The following is a 17,292-nucleotide window of genomic DNA, read 5'->3' as shown; positions in this document are numbered from 1 at the left end:
TCTTTTCCTCATAAATTACCTAGTCTCAGGTAGTTCTTTATAGCAGTGTGAGAACAGACTAATACAGAAGGGATTGTCCATGAATCTTAATTAAGAAGCCAGATGCTTCCTATGCACATTAAACACTGAGGACAGGGTCGTTGGCTTATATCTTGTAAAAGGCTAACTTTCTACCTCTCCTTGCAGTTTGATTCAAAGAAGTCTAAAAGAGTCCTATGACACAAATGTCTTCCTTTCTAGCCACCGGTGAGATCAAAAATTCCTACCCTGGCACTCTTTTTGGGAGACAGCCACTTTTACGTAAGTTAAAGCACCAGGTGACCTGAAATTGCTCTAAACTAAATGTGACTTGGCAAGGATTAAATGGTTTGGTTGATCCCTTGTCCCAGGGCAGAGAACAAGGTGAGGAAACAGAAGCAGGGGAGAAGCCTGCAGAGGGAAGGGGCTGAGTGGTACTTGGGGTGCCCTCTGGTAGTAGGGACTGCTTAGGTGCACAGATGGGAACATGAGCAAGTGGGATTGAGGTTTGAACTCTGGGCACCCCAGAGACTGGGGAGGCCAGGAAGGTAACAAGGAGTAAACTTCAGAGGAGAGATATTTAATTAACTGCAAAGAAGACAACACACTTGATTGTGAACTTCTCATCACTGGAGTGTTCCAGAGAGCCTGGAAGATGACTTGCTGGGGAAGCTCAGGTTGAACAGAGGCCCGAGTTTTGACTTGGGCTCTCTAAGGCTCCTTCTAGATTTGTAACTCTAAATGCCAGGCATTGAATATAAAATTCCTGGTTCGCCAGTTTGCCTGGGCCAACCTGGCCTGTAGGTTCATGTGGTTTATGGGAATCTATCCCGGTCTGTGTAGAATTTTCTGAGGCATCAATAATTCAGTTGCATTAAGCTCCGAGGCAGAGCCAGTAACATCTGAATATGAGTCAGTAAAAAAATGCAGGACTCAAGAAGTTTAGTTCAAATCAAAGGAAAACTGTACCTCCTGGAGCACTAACTTCCAAATTCTGGGCCACAGCTCTTCTAGGAGTCAAGTGTGGTGAACATATCACCTTGGCAACACAAGGAAGCATCTTTGGGGAGAGCTGGCTCTTTGGGGTAGGGGGATGGACAGTGCCCACAGAAGTGGGGTCAGTGCTCAAACACTTTATTCACATTCAAGGGAGCAGGTGAGGGAAAAAAGATGAAACTATAATAGCTGGTCAGAAACTCTAGAAGGGTCATATATCAATGACTTCCTTATGCAAATCACTTCATTAGACAGAAAAAATTTTCTGTTTCATTTACTTTTAGGAGAAAGAAAAACATTATAAGAGAGAAAAATGATAGTAGAAATATCTTTATTTAATCTACTTGATAAGAAATTATTTATTTACAATAAACTGCATCTATTTCAAGTATAAAATACAATGAATTTGACAGTTGTATACACCCATGTCACAACCACTACAATCAAGATACAGAAGATTTCCTTACCCTCAAAAACTTCTTCATAGCACAGTCCATTCTTCCCTTCACCCATGGTTATAGACAACCACTGATTTTCTTTTCTTCAGTACATATGTGGAGTCTTCAAAGAATTCATAGAAAATGCATATTATGGAAAACCTGTGATGGATTTAAAATATTTTTTTCCACCAAAATAAACTTGTACTAGCTAGTTATAACGTACCTGAACAGGATCTAGTTTGAGGCACCAAGAAGGATAAGAAAGACATTGATTTGAAAGACCCCTTATCACAGCAACATGAATTCTGCTAAAATTGAAGCAAGAACGAACATCCATTTGATGCTGAAGCTTGGGTGGAAGAAGGGTGAAATCACTGATGCTTCACAAAATGTTTAAGGAGGCAATGCCCCAAAGAAATCCACAGTTATAAATGGATAACTCATTTTAAGAAGGGACAAGATGATGTTGAAGATGAAGCCTGCAGTGGCAGACTATAACATCAATTTGTCAGGGAAAAAAATAATCTTGTTCCACTCTAATTGAAGAGAACCAGTGATTAACAACATGAACAATAGCCAACACCATAGACATCTCAATTGGTTCAGCTTACATATTCTGACTGAAAGATGCCACATAAGCTGGAGCCAAGAGCAGAGCTTTCAATGGGCATTTTAAACAATGGGATCAAGATCCTGAAGCATTTCTTTGAAGAATTATAATAGGAGATAAAACGTGGCTTTACCAGTATGATCCTAAAGACAAAGGACAAGCAAAATTATGGCAGCCAACAGGTGGAAATGGTCCAGTCAAAATAAAATTGGACCAGTCAAGAGCAAAGGTCATGGCAATGGTTTTTTTGGGGGATGCTCAAGACATTTTTCTTGCTGAGTTTCTGGAGGGTCGAAGAATGATAACATCTGCTCATTATGAAAATGTTTTGAGAAAGTTAGCCAAAGCTTTGGCAGAGGAACACCCAGGAAAGCTTCACCAGAGAGTCCTTCACCACGACAATGCTTCTGCTCATTCTTCTCATCCAACAAGGACAATTTTGCAAGAGTTTTGATGCAGAATTGTTAGGCTTACAGTCCTGATTTGGCTCCTGACTTCTTTTTGTTTCCTAATCTTAAAAACGTCTGTAAAGGATACGCATTTTTCTTCAGCTAACAGTGTTAAAACAAAGCAAAACACAGCATTGACATTGTTTAAATTCCCAGGACTTTCAGTTCTTTAGGGATGAACTAAATGTCTGATACCGTCACATACAAATGTGTCATGACTTTGATGGAACTTATGTTGAGAAATAAAGTTCATATTTTCTATTTTATCTTTTCATTCAGTTGTGTTCACAAACTTTTCAACTCCCTCTTGTATTAGTTTGCATTTTACCTAAATGGAATCTTAAGAATGCACTCTATTATATGTGAATTCCTTCACTCGCCGTAAAAATTCTAAGATTAATTCATGTAATTGAATGTGTCAGTAGTTTATTCCCTGTTTTTCGAAGTACTATCACATTTAATATCTCAAAGTATACCACATTTCATTTATTCTTTCACATGCTGATGGATATTTGAGTTGTTTCTAGATTTTGACAATTATAAATAAAGCTTGTACAAATATTTGTTTATAGGTTTTTATGCAAACATACATTTCATGGATAAATAAATAAATTTCTTGGGTCAATACATAGCGGTGAGATTGCTGTATTACAGTATGTGTATATTTCTAAGAAACTACCAACATGTTTTTCCAAAGTAGCTGCATAATTTTCCATTTCAGTCAACAATGTATGAGAGTTCTCATTGTTCTGCATATTTTTTTTTAATTTTTTTAAAATTTATTTATTATTATTATACTTTAAGTTGTAGGGTACATGTGCATAACGTGCAGGTTTGTTACATATGTATACTTGTGCCATGTTGGTGTGCTGCACCCATCAACTCATCATTTACATCAGGTATAACTCCCAATGCAATCCCTCCCCCTCCCCACTCCCCATGATAGGCCCCTGTGTGTGATGTTCCCCTTCCTGAGTCCAAGTGATCTCATTGTTCAGTTCCCACCTATGAGTGAGAACATGCGGTGTTTGGTTTTCTGTTCTTGTGATAGTTTGCTAAGAATGGTGGTTTCCAGCTGCATCCATGTCCCTACAAAGGACGCAAACTCATCCTTTTTGATGGCTGCATAGTATTCCATGGTGTATATGTGCCACATTTTCTTAATCCAATCTGTCACTGATGGACATTTGGGTTGATTCCAAGTCTTTGCTATTGTGAATAGTGCTGCAATGAACATACGTGTGCATGTGCCTTTATAACAGTGAGATTTATAATCCTTTGGGTATATACCCAGTAATGGGATGGCTGGGTCATATGGTACATCTAGTTCTAGATCCTTGAGGAATCGCCATACTGTTTTCCATAATGGTTGAACTAGTTTACAATCCCACCAACAGTGTAAAAGTGTTCCTATTTCTCCACATCCTCTCCAGCACCTGTTTTTTCCTGACTTTTTAATGATCGCCATTCTAACTGGTGTGAGATGGTATCTCATTGTGGTTTTGATTTGCATTTCTCTGATGGCCAGTGATGATGAGCATTTTTTCATGTGTCTGTTGGCTGTATGAATGTCTTCTTTTGAGAAATGTCTGTTCATATCCTTTGCCCACTTTTTGATGGGGTTGTTTGTTTTTTTCTTGTAAATTTGTTTGAGTTCTTTGTAGGTTCTGGATAGTAGCCCTTTGTCAGATGAGTAGATTGCAAAAATTTTCTCCCATTCTGTAGGTTGCCTGTTCACTCTGATGGTAGTTTCTTTTGCTGTGCAGAAGCTCTTTAGTTTAATTAGATCCCATTTGTCAATTTTGGCTTTTGCTGCTGTCGCTTTTGGTGTTTTAGACATGAAGTCTTTGCCCATGCCTATGTCCTGTATGGTACTACCTAGGTTTTCCTCTAGGATTTTTATGGTATTAGGTCTAACATTTAAGTCTCTAATCCATCTTGAATTAATTTTCGTATAAGGAGTAAGGAAAGGATCCAGTTTCAGCTTTCTACTTATGGCTAGCCAATTTTCCCAGCACCATTTATTAAATAGGGAATCCTTTCCCCATTTCTTGTTTCTCTCAGGTTTGTCAAAGATCAGATGGCTGTAGATGCGTGGTATTATTTCTGAGGACTCTGTTCTGTTCCATTGGTCTATATCTCTGTTTTGGTACCAGTACCATGCTGTTTTGGTTACTGTAGCCTTGTAGTATAGTTTGAAGTCAGGTAGCGTGATGCCTCCAGCTTTGTTCTTTTGACTTAGGATTGTCTTGGAGATGCGGGGTCTTTTTTGGTTCCATATGAACTTTAAAGCAGTTTTTTCCAATTCTGTGAAGAAACTCATTGGTAGCTTGATGGGGATGGCATTGAATCTATAAATTACCTTGGGCAGTATGGCCATTTTCACGATATTGATTCTTCCTATCCATGAGCATGGTATGTTCTTCCATTTGTTTGTGTCCTCTTTTATTTCACTGAGCAGTGGTTTGTAGTTCTCCTTGAAGAGGTCCTTTACATCCCTTGTAAGTTGGATTCCTAGGTATTTTATTCTCTTTGAAGCAAATGTGAATGGAAGTTCATTCCTGATTTGGCTCTCTGTTTGTCTGTTACTGGTGTATAAGAATGCTTGTGATTTTTGCACATTAATTTTGTATCCTGAGACTTTGCTGAAGTTGCTTATCAGCTTAAGGAGATTTTGGGCTGAGACAATGGGGTTTTCTAAATATACAATCATGTCATCTGCAAACAGGGACAGTTTGACTTCTTCTTTTCCTAACTGATTACCCTTGATTTCTTTCTCTTGCCTAATTGCCCTAGCCAGAACTTCCAACACTATGTTGAATAGGAGTGGTGAGAGAGGGCATCCCTGTCTTGTGCCAGTTTTCAAAGGGAATTTTTCCAGTTTTTGCCCATTCAGTATGATATTGGCTGTGGGTTTGTCATAAATAGCTCTTATTATTTTGAAGTACGTTCCATCAATACCGAATTTATTGAGCGTTTTTAGCATGAAGGGCTGTTGAATTTTGTCAAAAGCCTTTTCTGCATCTATTGAGATAATCATGTGGTTCTTGTCTTTGGTTCTGTTTATATGCTGGATTATGTTTATTGATTTGCAAATGTTGAACCAGCCTTGCATCCCAGGGATGAAGCCCACTTGATCATGGTGGATAAGCTTTTTGATGTGTTGCTGAATCCAGTTTGCCAGTATTTTATTAAGGATTTTTGCATCCATGTTCATCAGGGATATTGGTCTAAAATTCTCTTTTTTTGTTGTGTCTCTGCCAGGCTTTGGTATCAGGATGATGTTGGCCTCATAAAATGAGTTAGGGAGGATTCCCTCTTTTTCTATTGATTGGAATAGTTTCAGAAGGAATGGTACCAACTCCTCCTTGTACCTCTGGTAGAATTCAGCTGTGAATCCATCTGGTCCTGGGCTTTTTTTGGTTGGTAGGCTATTAATTATTGCCTCAATTTCAGAGCCTGCTATTGGTCTATTCAGGGATTCAACTTCTTCCTGGTTTAGTCTTGGAAGAGTGTAAGTGTCCAGGAAATTATCCATTTCTTCTAGATTTTCCAGTTTATTTGCGTAGAGGTGTTTATAGTATTCTCTGATGGTAGTTTGTATTTCTGTGGGGTCGGTGGTGATATCCCCTTTATCATTTTTTATTGCGTCGATTTGATTCTTCTCTCTTTTCTTCTTTATTAGTCTTGCTAGTGGTCTATCAATTTTGTTGATCTTTTCAAAAAACCAACTCCTGGATTCATCGATTTTTTGGAGAGTTTTTTGTGTCTCTATCTCCTTCAGTTCTGCTCTGATCTTAGTTATTTCTTGCCTTCTGCTAGCTTTCGAATGTGTTTGCTCTTGCTTCTCTAGTTCTTTAATTGTGATGTTAGAGTGTCAATTTTAGATCTTTCCTGCTTTCTCTTGTGGGCATTTAGTGCTATAAATTTCCCTCTACACACTGCTTTAAATGTGTCCCAGAGATTCTGGTATGTTGTATCTTTGTTCTCATTGGTTTCAAAGAACATCTTTATTTCTGCCTTCATTTCGTTATGTACCCAGTAGTCATTCAGGAGCAGGTTGTTCAGTTTCCATGTAGTTGAGCGGTTTTGATTGAGTTTCTCAGTCCTGAGTTCTAGTTTGATTGCACTGTGGTCTGAGAGACAGTTTGTTATAATTTCTGTTCTTGTACATTTGCTGAGGAGTGCTTTACTTCCAATTACGTGGTCGATTTTGGAGTAAGTACGATGTGGTGCTGAGAAGAATGTATATTCTGTTGATTTGGGGTGGAGAGTTCTATAGATGTCTATTAGGTCTGCTTGCTGCAGAGTTGAGTTCAATTCCTGGATATCCTTGTTAACTTTCTGTCTCGTTGATCTGTCTAATGTTGACAGTGGAGTGTTGAAGTCTCCCATTATTATTGTATGGGAGTCTAAGTCTCTTTGTAAGTCTCTAAGGACTTGCTTGATGAATCTGGGTGCTCCTGTATTGGGTGTATATATATTTAGGATAGTTAGCTCTTCCTGTTGAATTGATCCCTTTACCATTATGTAATGGCCTTCTTTGTCTCTTTTGATCTTTGATGGTTTAAAGTCTGTTTTATCAGAGACTAGTATTGCAACCCCCGCTTTTTTTTGTTCTCCATTTGCTTGGTAAATCTTCCTCCATCCCTTTATTTTGAGCCTATGTATGTCTCTGCGTGTGAGATGGGTCTCCTGAATACAGCAGACTGATGGGTCTTGACTCTTTATCCAGTTTGCCAGTCTGTGTCTTTTAATTGGACCATTTAGTCCATTTACATTTAAGGTTAAGATTGTTATGTGTGAACTTGATCCTGCCATTATGATATTAACTGGTTATTTTGCTCATTAGTTGATGCAGTTTCTTCCTAGCCTCGATGGTCTTTACATTTTGGCATGTTTTTGCAATGGCTGGTACCGGTTGTTCCTTTCCATGTTTAGTGCTTCCTTCAGGGTCTCTTGTAAGGCAGGCCTAGTGGTGACAAAATCTCTAAGCATTTGCTTATCTGTAAGGATTTTATTTCTCCTTCACTTATGAAACTTAGTTTGTCTGGATATGAAATTCTGGGTTTAAAATTCTTTTCTTTAAGAATGTTGAATATTGGCCCCCACTCTCTTGTGGCTTGGAGAGTTTCTGCCGAGAGATCTGCTGTTAGTCTGATGGGCTTCCCTTTGTGGGTAACCCGACCTTTCTCTCTGGCTGCCCCTAAGATTTTTTCCTTCATTTCAACTTTGGTGAATCTGGCAATTATGTGTCTTGGAGTTGCTCTTCTCGAGGAGTATCTTTGTGGCGTTCTCTGTATTTCCTGGATTTGAATGTTGGCCTGCCCTACTAGGTTGGGGAAGTTCTCCTGGATGATATCCTGAAGAGTGTTTTCCAACTTAGTTCCATTTTCCCCCTCACTTTCAGGCACCCCAATCAGACGTAGATTTGGTCTTTTTACATAATCCCATACTTCTTGCAGGCTTTGTTCATTTCTTTTTCTTCTTTTTTCTTTTGGTTTCTCTTCTCGCTTCATTTCATTCATTTGATCCTCAATCGCAGATACTCTTTCTTCCAGTTGATCGAGTCGGTACTGAAGCTTGTGCATTTGTCACGTATTTCTCGTGTCATGGTTTTCATCTCTTTCATTTCGTTTATGACCTTCTCTGCATTAATTACTCTAGCCATCAATTCTTCCACTTTTTTTTCAAGATTTTTAGTTTCTTTGCGCTGGGTATGTAATTCCTCTTTTAGCTCTGAGAAATTTGATGGACTGAAGCCTTCTTCTCTCATCTCGTCAAAGTCATTCTCCGTCCAGCTTTGATCCGTTGCTGGCGATGAGCTGAGCTCCTTTGCTGGGGGAGATGCGCTCTTATTTTTTGAATTTCCAGCTTTTCTGCCCTGCTTTTTCCCCATCTTTGTGGTTTTATCTGCCTCTGGTCTTTGATGATGGTGACGTACTGATGGGGTTTTGGTGTAGGTGTCCTTCCTGTTTGATAGTTTTCCTTCTAACAGTCAGGACCCTCAGCTGTAGGTCTGTTGGAGATTGCTTGAGGTCCACTCCAGATCCTGTTTGCCTGGGTATCAGCAGCAGAGGCTGCAGAAGATAGAATATTTCTGAACAGCCAGTGTACCTGTCTGATTCTTGCTTTGGAAGCTTCCTCTCAGGGGTGTACTCCACCCTGTGAGGTGTGGGGTGTCAGACTGCCCCTAGTGGGGGATGTCTCCCAGTTAGGCTACTCAGGGGTCAGGGACCCACTTGAGCAGGGAGTCTGTCCCTTCTCAGATCTCAACCTCCGTGTTGGGAGATCCACTGCTCTCTTCAAAGCTGTCAGACAGAGTCGTTTGCATCTGCAGAGGTTTAGGCTGTGTTTGTTATTGCCCTGTCCCCAGAGGTGGAGTCTACAGAGACAGGCAGGTTTCCTTGAGCTGCTGTGAGCTCCACCCAGTTCGAGCTTCCCAGCAGCTTTGTTTACCTACTTAAGCCTCAGCAATGGCGGGCGCCCCTCCCCCAGCCTCGCTGCTGCCTTGCCGGTAGATCACAGACTGCTGTGCTAGCAATGAGGGAGGCTCCGTGGGTGTGGGACCCTCCCGGCCAGGTGTGGGATATGATCTCCTGGTGTGCCTGTTTGCTTAAAGCACAGTATTGGGGTGGGAGTTACCCGATTTTCCAGGTGTTGTGTGTCTCAGTTCCCCTGGCTAGGAAAAGGGATTCCCTTCCCCCTTGCGCGTCCCAGGTGAGGCAATGCCTCGCCCTGCTTCAGCTCTCGCTGGTCGGGCTGCAGCAGCTGACCAGCACCGATCGTCCGGCACTCCCCAGTGAGATGAACCCAGTACCTCAGTTGAAAATGCAGAAATCACCGGTCTTCTGTGTCGCTCGCGCTGGGAGTTGGAGACTGGAGCTGTTCCTATTTGGCCATCTTGCTCCGCCGAGGTTTTCTGTTCTGCATATTCACAAGCACTTGATATTGCTGTTTTCTTTAGCAAGTCTTATAGGTATGTAGCAGTAATTTTTTGTTTTAAATTTGCATTTCCTTAATGAGTAATGATGTTGGGCATCTTCTCATATGCTTATTTGCCATCTATATTTCCTAATTAGTGAAGTGTCTAGATCTTTCATCATTTAAAAAAAATTGTGTTTTTTCTTATTGTTGAAATTTTGTGTTTGCTTGTTTTGACAGGGTCTCACTCTGTCACCCAGGCTGGAGTGCAGTGGCACAATCATGGATCACTGCAACCTCAGTCTCCTGGGCTCAAGAAATCCTCCCACTCTTGAGTAGCTGGGACTACAGGTGTTCACCACCACATCTGGCTAATTTTAAACATTTTGGTAGAGACAAGGGTCTTACTATGTTGCTCAGGCTGGTCTTAAACTGGGCTCAAGAGATCCTCCCATCTCAGCCTCCCAAACTGCTGAGATTAAGGGCCTGAGCCACTGAGCTCAACCTACTGCTGAGTTTTGAGAGCTATTTACATATTTTGAATACAAATGTTCAGTCAAATGTATCTATTGAAAATATTTTCTACCAGCCTGTGCCTTGTCTTTTCACTCATGTAAGAGTGTTTTTAACAGGTAAAAAATTTTAATTTAAATGGAGTCTAATTTATTAATTTATTTCTTTTATGGATCATATTTCTGGTGCTATAGCTAAATAACTCTTTGTTTAACTCAAGGTTATAAAGATTTTCTTATTTGTTTTCTTTTATATGCTTTATAGATACACTTTTTAACTTTATTCTATGGTGCATTTTGAGTTAATTTTTGTGTAAAATGTAAGATACAGATTGAGGTTAACTTTTTGTTCTTGTATTTTTACTGATGACTATCTAATTGCTTCAGCATCATTTGCTGAAAAGAGGAACTCCCCTGTATTGATTTGCTTTTGCACATTTGCCAAAAACCTGTTGACTATATTTGTAGAATCTATTTCTGCATTTTTTATTTTATATGACTGGTCTATATGTGTATATTTTTACCAATAGCACAATATACTGATAACTTTAAACTTATGAGTTTTGATATTAAGTAGTGTGGGTGATTCAACTTTTTCTTTTTCAAAACTGTTCTGGCAGTATTAGTTCCTATGTCTTTCCATGTAAGTTTTAGATTCCGCTCATTATTATCTATGAAACAGACTTTTGAGATTTTGATTCATATTGCATTATAACTATTGCTCAGTCTGGGGAGAAGTGACATCTTATCAAGATTAAATCTTCCATGAACACTGTATGTCTCTCCATTTATTTAGATCTTTTTTGTTTTTTTTTTATCAATGTGTTGTAGTTTTCTGCATACAGATTCTATACATATTTTGTAGGATTGACATCTAACTAGTTCATTTTTTGTATGTTATTGTAAGTGGCACTGTTTTGTAAATTTTGACCTCTATATTTTGGAATTCTGTGCTAGCCAATAGAAATGCAATTGAGTTTTGTACCTTGATTGTGTATCCTGCAACTCCTACAAACTCACTTATTAGTTCTATGAACTTTTTAAAAATAGATTTTTGGAATGTTTTAGAAGAAAAATAATGTTTTCAGAGTGAGTTTTATTTATTTTCAATCATCTTTTAAAATAATCTTACTACATTGGCTGGAGTTTTTGTAAAATACTGAATAGGAGTGGTGATGGGGGCATCATTACCTTGTTTCTAAGCTTAGGAGAAAAGTACTTAGCTTTACAACATTAATAGCTATAGTTGTTTGTTTGTTGTGCCATTTATCAGTATGGAAGTTTCTTTATTTTTTTAGATTCCTGAAAGGTTTTTTTAAAATCATAAATAGATGTTGAATTTTACCAAATTTTTTTTGGTATCTATTAACATAATCATATGGTTTTTCTTCTTTAGTCTGTTAATATTGTGACTTACATTGACTGATTTTTGAATGTTAAACCAAACCTGGTGTAAACTTCCATTGGTTATGATATATTATCATATGTAGTTATTGCTGGATTTGATTTCCTAATATTTTATTGAGGATTTTTGCATTTATGTTCATGAGGGATATTGGTCTATAGTTTTGTTTTCTAGTAATGTCTTTGTCTAGTTTGAGTATTAAGGTGAAGCTGACCACATAAAATTAGTTAAGAAGTTGTCTCCCTTAGAGTTTTCTTGAAGAGATGGTTTACAATTAGTATTACTTCTTCCTTAAATGTTTTGTAGAATTCACCAGTGAAACAATCTAGGCCTGTAGTTTTCTTTGTTGGAAGGTTTTTAATTGCAAATCCAATTTAAAATAAATATAGTATTATCTGAGTTATTTATTTCTTCTTCAGCGAGTTCTGGTAGTTTATATCTTTCAAGACATTGAACTAATTATGTAAATTATCAAATTTTTGGACATAGAATTGTCTGTTATATCTTCTTATTTTTCTTTTAATGTCTTTGTGTTTTCTTTTTCCTCCCTTGGTCAGTCTTGCTACAGGGTCATCAATTTTATTGATCTCTTCTAAGACCAACTTCTTGTTTCATTGATTTTTCTCTATTGTTTTTCTGTTTCTGTCACAGAAATGATTTTTTGGACTTGACAAAATGAAAAGACAACTTATATAATGGAAGAAAATATTTACAAGCTATGTATCCAATAAGGAGTTAATATCCAAAATATATAAGGGACTCATATACCTCAATAGCAAAAGAACAAATAACCCCATTAAATAATGCACAGAGGACTTAAATAAACATTTTTCCAAAGAAGACATAAAAGTGGCCAAAAAATATCTGAAAAGATACTCACCACCACTAATCACCAGGAAATTGCAAATCAAAAGTACAATGAGATATCACATTTTGTTGATTTCTTTTGTCTAGTTGTTCTATCAGTTCCTGAGAGAGGAGTGTTATATTTTCCTACTATAATTTTTCTATTGTCTATTTTTGCCTTAGTTGTATCAATTTTCACTTCTTGTATTTCGAGTCTCTATTTTTACATGTATACACATTTTTGATTATTAAATCTTACCAGTTAATTGAGCTAAAAAGGCCCCAATAGATAATGCTATCATTATGAAGCACTGTCTTTATCTTTGATAATACTGTATTTTTTACTCTTTATCTGAGAGTCTGTTTTATCTGATTTTAATACATCAATTTCAGTCTTCTTAAGCTATTTACATGGTATTTCTTTTTTCTTCTATTTACTGTCCATCTTTATATTTAGTCTATGTCTTCATATTTAAAACATGTTTCTTATAGACAACATAAATTTAATCTTGCCTTTAAAATAATCCATTCGGATAATCTTTGGGATGCTTAGTACATTAGCGTTTAATGAAATTACTGACATGATTGGATTTAGTCCTACCAATGTATTATTGATTTGGTTGTTCTCTTTGCCCATTTTTCCCTTGCTGTTCTTTCTTCTTTCTTTTGCATTATTTGTATGTATTTTAGAATTCATTTTTAATGTTCTATATTAGATTTTTAGGAATATTTCTTGGTGTAATCTTTCTAGTTGATGTACTATGGTTAGCTTTTCATACTGTGAGTTAATTTAGAGTTAGTAATTTAAAGTTAGTTTTATACCACTTTATAGAAAATATATAATCCTTGCAATTATTTAGGTCTATTCATTTATGCCTCTACCATGCTCTATATTATGGTTACTATAGGTATTACATATGCATACATTGTAAATTCTATAAGGCAATGCTAAAAGTTTGTCTCTAAACAGTAATCTGTATTATAAATAAATTGAGAGAAGAAATAGTGTTTTATAAGTATCCTTATGTTTATTCTTTTCTGAATTTTCCTGTGGTATCATTTCCCTTCAGCCTAAAAAACTCACTATAACATTTCTTGTGGTACAAGTCTGGTGGCAATGAATACCCTTAGTTTTTCATTATTTGAAAATATCTTTATATCAGCTTCATTCTTAAAAGACCTTTTTGCAGAATATGAAATTCTTAGCTAATAGGGTTTTTTTTTTCTACCGATGCTTTAAAGTTATTGTTTTACTGTATGCTTCCTTGGTTTCTGATGAGAAGCCATCATTATTCAAATACTGTTGAATACAGTGGGTCATTTTCTTGGGGTGATTTCATAATTTTCTCTTTATCTTTGGTTTTCAGCTGTTTGACCACGATGTGCCTAAGCATGATTCTTTTCAAGTTTATCCTGTTTGAGATTCATGGAACTAGTTTAATGTGTAAATTTAAGTCATTAACCAGATTTTGGAAATTTTTGGCTATGATTTCTTGAAATATGTTAACTGTCCTATTATTTTTCTCCTTTCCTTTATTGACTACATTTCCACTATGCTAGATCTTTTGAAGTTGTTCCATAGATCAGTGAGGCTCTGTTCTTTTTTCCTGTTGTTCAGATTCTATGCTTCTTATTGATTCATCTTCTTGTTATTACCTTCAGAGGAAAGCCACATAAAGTGAAAACTCATTGTGTTCCATGGTGTTCCTTGCTGCAGGCTTTAGCTCTCCTCCAAAAACTGCCTGCTTTTGTTCAGTCTCCAGAGTCTTGTGTAGTTGTTTTTGTATTTTGTCTAGATCTTATGACTCCTGTTGGCAGCAAGGTCAGTTTTTTAGATGCTTATTTCCCATACAGTAAAGGGTATTGTTTTTACCCTGAAGTCAGCACAGATTTAACACAATTCCTTACAATTTATGCAATCATATTCACAGACAGTTCTCGATTAATTTGTAATTATAGTTACCTAACGTTTGTAAAAAATAATTAAAGGTTAAAAGCTATTCCTTATACCACACTTAATCATACAAGAAAAGAATGGATACACTCACAACATTATTCATTCATTTATTCCTAATTAGAAAGATCTTGCTGACTCTCAACGCCTTGGTTTCTTTATCAGTCAAAAAATAGTAAAATATATTAGCTTGTCCTGAAAAATATTCTAAAGATTTTCCTTGCAAAAACGTGCGGTTAAATGCATTTGGGATATGTAGCACTGAAAAGAGTTGAATAGAACTTTTTGCAGTACTTTTCAAAGCCCTTAATATACTAATATGTGTTTTGAGTTTCCAAAAAGAGGACAAAGTTAGTATTACTTAGCTTTCCTTTTTTCTCAGGCTTTAATATGGCTTAGCTTGCCACTGTTACTGATGCTGTCTTTGTTTACAATCTTGATATTTTATTAATTATGAATTTTCTACATGAATTTTATCTTTTAAATGCTGCATTAAAACACTGTTTATCTCGATTATTGAGTTTTATGGTGCTCCTTTAAATTTTGCACTGGAGGCAAGTACTTTGTTTACCTCACCTGCCTCACCTGATCCTGCACTGTCAGTAGCTGAATGGATAGACTTATTAATACAGTGTTGCATTTCTTAACACATTAAATCAAACAAACTCATCAGCTTACAAGACCCTCCATGGTTTGGCTCTTATCTTATGAACCTTGTCTCACCCTTTCTCTACTTCCTTCTTGTCACATGAACGTTTTGCACTCACTCTTCCCTCCCAAACTTTTGTTCCTTTTCCAACCACAGCAAGAATGTCTCCCTCTCTCCATTTCTTCTCCTCAGCTAATCCAAATCCTTTTTAAGAATGCTTCTTAAGTCTCACTCCCTCCTTTAAAGCTTCCCTGATCTCTGGAGGAAGGCCACAGACTCTCTCCCTTTGCTGATTTGTTGTTAATGTATTCATCAGCAATCACACACAACTTGGTCCTGAATTATGCACTGCCTAGCATGGTTTCTTGATCTTCTCATGGGTGCATGTCTTGTCCCTTCTGTGGTCCAGGGTCCATGTCTCACACTTAAGAATCCTTTAACGCAAAGCATTGGGTGGAGCCACACAGGGCTAAGTAAATACTGTTAATTTGATAGGTTGCTCCAGAACTCCTTGAACTCAGTCTTGTTCTCTTGATCTTTGCTCTTCTCTTTTTCTTACCCTTAAATCATGGCAGGATCCATAATCTCAGGTTCGGTTGAATTTGGGCTAAACTTATATCCATCAGCTTTGAACTCAACTCTAAATTCTAGGTGTAAACATAGGGTGAATTCCTGAAGGATTTGCAAATTTATGGACACTTTCCTGCTAACTACATATAGATCTAATACCTGTGGTAGACTAGGCCTCAGTATGCCTCCCACAGGTATAAACAGCAGAGCTGTTCCCTTCTGGAAATGTAGGACTGAACAAGACTATACCCAATGGGGTAGTGAGTGGGATTATGTGTGTTCTTGTAACATGTTGTCTGTCTTGTATAAGCTGAGTTGTTTTACCTTCTCCTTCACCAAGAGCCTAAAATCATGCCAGGCTTACTGCCCCTAACTGTATCTCTGTACCAAGTTAATTGTCTGTCTTATCTGCTCAGAATATTGCAACCAGGAGGGATGGATGTTCAAAGGCTCTTCATGGCTTACTGAAGGTTTTCTCCAGCATATATCTGAAGCTTCTGTGGAGAGCAAAGGATCTAATAAAGGGAAATCTGACATAACCCTCTCAGGCTTCTTTCTACTGAGTTGGTCTTCAATACCAGAAATTGAATCCATATTTTGTGCAAAGAAAATTATAATCAATTGGACAACTAATTGATTCTCCAAGTCTTTCTATTGGTCATAACCATTTATCAATGGATGCCTCATTCTGATGTAGCCTGAAATAAAGAGTAGTCTAATGCTGGTTTGCTCATTGATCCTCTTCAGAAGGGTCAGTTTAGGGCTTTTGAATGGGCAAGAGATTGCCTAATCCAATGCCTTCTGGGGTAGACAAGAGAAAAAATGTGCTTTGGAAGAGAGCCGGACAACTCTAAGGGGCTTGGGGCATGGCATTTTTGTCCTCATAGTGTTTGTATTGTAATAATGAACATGAGACTAGGACAGCTGTTTGTTCGACTGTGATGATCTTTTGCCAGCTCCCAGGATCTCTGAAGGTTAGCCACTTGGACTATCACATGTAACTATACAGAGAAAAACTCCAGACAAACACGTTGTATGTACTATTCCAGTTTTTCTCTCAAATACTTGGTGAGCTTGGCTGATTGCTCAGCTTCAGACAGGGCTACTTCTGACAAGCAGGTAGAGGAGACTTTTTGATCCCCTTGGCTTGGGTGACTCACTATTTTCAGCCTCCTAGGTGAGAAAAGGTGACAAGAGATAAAGTCAAGGAAGAATACATCAAAGGCTAAGAGATGAAAGGATTTTCTTGTTGATATCTGGCTCAGACGTCACGTAAGTCAATTTATATGTATGTTATTATCATGGTATCCAAACTTTTCCAGCTGGTTGGGGGATAGGAAATGGGGATTTCCAAACAAGAGGAAACTCCGGGATGACCTTACAAGCCAGACAAAAAATGGACTCACAAGACAATGAATACCAAAACCCAAGAAGGATGGTAGAAATGGAGAGCTTGTATTCAAAGTTGCTAAAGATGTGACCAGTTATACGCTGCCAATGCAGATTCACACAGGTATAGAATTATATACAGATTCATCCATGTGCTTGTGTGTACAAGTAATTCATTATTGTTTCAATGATGCATATTATTTTATGGTATGATACACCACAATTTATTTATCTTCTTTTATTTGTTGATGAACATTTGAGTTGTCTTCCATTTTTGACTACTGGGAGAAAGAGCAGCTATGGACATTTTTGGAAAAGTCTTTTTGTAAATATGTTTATATTTCTCTTAGATTCATACTGCTAGATAAGAAGAAAGGCAAGCATTTATCTTTACTAGAAATCACCAATGAGTTTTCCAAAGTGAATGTACCATTTTACACTCTAATCAGCAGTGTATGAGAATGCTGCTCCACATTCTCAACATTTGTATTGTCAGTCTTTTTACTATTAACCATTCAAGTGGGCTAGAA

This window comes from Macaca nemestrina, chromosome 13, assembly GCF_043159975.1.
Source record: "Macaca nemestrina isolate mMacNem1 chromosome 13, mMacNem.hap1, whole genome shotgun sequence".
Classification (NCBI taxonomy): domain Eukaryota; kingdom Metazoa; phylum Chordata; class Mammalia; order Primates; family Cercopithecidae; genus Macaca; species Macaca nemestrina.
This window is presented reverse-complemented; position numbering follows the sequence as displayed.